Source organism: Tenrec ecaudatus, chromosome 2 (assembly GCF_050624435.1).
Source record: "Tenrec ecaudatus isolate mTenEca1 chromosome 2, mTenEca1.hap1, whole genome shotgun sequence".
NCBI lineage: Eukaryota > Metazoa > Chordata > Mammalia > Afrosoricida > Tenrecidae > Tenrec > Tenrec ecaudatus.
This window is the reverse complement of record NC_134531.1, coordinates 99374043-99376349: the sequence shown is the minus strand read 5'-3', so window position 1 is coordinate 99376349 and position 2307 is coordinate 99374043.

The window sequence follows — 2307 nt, the reverse complement described above, 5'->3', positions numbered from 1 at the left end:
TACAAAGTTGCTAATAACTTTCCAAAGGAAACATGACTCAGCCTGAAGCCTCAGGTTGAAAGCACCCAGCACTAAGTCTATGAATCTGTAAACCTAGTTGTCTCAATTAAGTGCATGGAAGTGCTCACCCCATTGTATATGTCAGCCTCCTGCCAAAGATATTGAGCTTTTTTTTCTCTCTATGGGCTTGGAAGTCCACCACTCTACCGAGGGCTCAGTCTCTTGATTTTGCTGCTTCTGTTCCTCCATCAGTCTTCATTTGCTGCTCTGGCTCAAGGAAGTTCAGTGAGCAATGATGTAGAGGTCCAAGGGATGCCTTCCATTCCTGGTTCGTTCCCCATGCTAATATAAAGGTTCCCCACCTGCTTCTGTATTGGTTCATTAAAAAACCATCAGAACAGTAAAACTGACCAACTCCTTCATTACATTTCCAAGTTTATTAATTTATCAAAAATAATCCGTTAGCAATCATGAGGAGTCAAATTATATAATCCAATCAGTATGCCCCACTACCTTCTCTTACCAAAATCCATTAAAAAAAACAAAACCAACAACAATGTCATTTAGTAGTAATTGCAAATACCATGGTAAAAGAGCTATATCAAGCAAATCACTATACTACAATAGTGAAGAACTAGGCAGTGGTTTGCTATGTAATACATAATTGAGAACCTATTTTTAAACAACTAATAATAATTTTGATCACACGGTGAAATCTCAACCTTCATGAAGCAGGTTCAGGATTTACAAATCACCAGCCGATTCTCTCTTTGGAATCTGTGACACACGACAAGCCTCGGCAGTTTTCATGAGAAAGTAAAGAAGCCAAGGCCAAACGCCAGATGAAGAAAGAACACAATACAAGTTCACTTGTTTTGTGCCTTCTCATTATATTTTACATCAGAGATTTCTTTATTGATAACCTGGGGAGATAAAACTAGCAGTTGATAAACTCATTCCATTAATAGTAGTGAAATATAATTTTACAAAGATATAAAACGACAACACTACTCATTAATTATTGCTCAATTTCATTATATACCTTGCCAAATAGAAAATTTTAAAAATTGGAAATAGGATAAATGTGTCCTCAAAACAGATTATCAACTTGACAGATATCTGGCTTCATGTACTATTTTTGTAGGTGTTTGTATGGATAATAGCATACTAAAGGTTAGAAATAACTAATGATAGTCCTGATTATATATGAGGGTGAGTAAAAATGTATTGGTATTGAATCATGTTGTTGTTGGGTATCACCCAGTCGGTTCTGGTCCAAAGACACTATGCATAATACAAGGAAACACTGCTCAGTCCTGTGCCGTCTTCAGAGCTGTTGCAGTACTTGGATCAAATGCTTAAGCTCATTGTTGCAGTCACTGTGTCGATCCATCCCTTCCTCTTTATGGCTGCCTCTCCACTTCACCAAGCTTGATGCCCTTCTCCGTGGACCTGTATCTCTTCAAAACATGTCCAAAGTAGGTAGTATGAAGTCTCACAATCTTGGAGTCTAAAGAGCACACAGGCCATACTTGTTCTGAGACACATTTGTTTGTTCTTTTGGTGGTCCATAGTACTTCCAATCATAGTTCAAAGGCAGCAATTGCCCTTCAGTTGTCCTTATTCAGTGGCCAGCTTTCACAAGCTACAAGGCAATGGAACTGCCATGGCTTACGTCAGGCATACCTAAGTCCTCAACATAACCTCCCTGCTTTTCAACACTCTGACGGAGTCCAGTGCAGCAGATTTACCCAATGCAACATGTGCTTTGAGTTCTTGCTTGAGTCCACATCAAAATGAAAGCATGTGCTTCCATGAATATAGATTGTGGAATCAATCAAGGTGAAATCCTTGAAACTTCAGTGTGCTCTAAGTTTATTATGATGTCACCTATTGCTCCAGTTGTGAGAATTTTGGTCATCTTTTCATTGAGTTATAATCCATCCTGCAGTCTGCAGTCTGTAAGTCTTGTTGCTTTTCAGCAAAATTTTACTTGTATGTGATATAATTATATTGTTCTATAATTTACTACTCTGTTGGGTCACCTTTCTTTTGAATAGGTACAATTATGGATGGATCTCTTCCAGTCAGTCAGCTGTGTTCCAAGTTTCCTATCATAGTCAAGTAAGTATTTCCAGTATTTACCAGCTTCTTGAAACACTTCAACCCATATTTTATCAATTCCTGGAAATTTGCTTTTGCCTAGCTCTCATTGAAGCTCAATTTTCATCTTTTAGTAGCATTAGTTCTTACTCGTGTGCTATCTTCTCCTGCAATGATGAAATGTCTCATTTTTTTTAAAAAAAT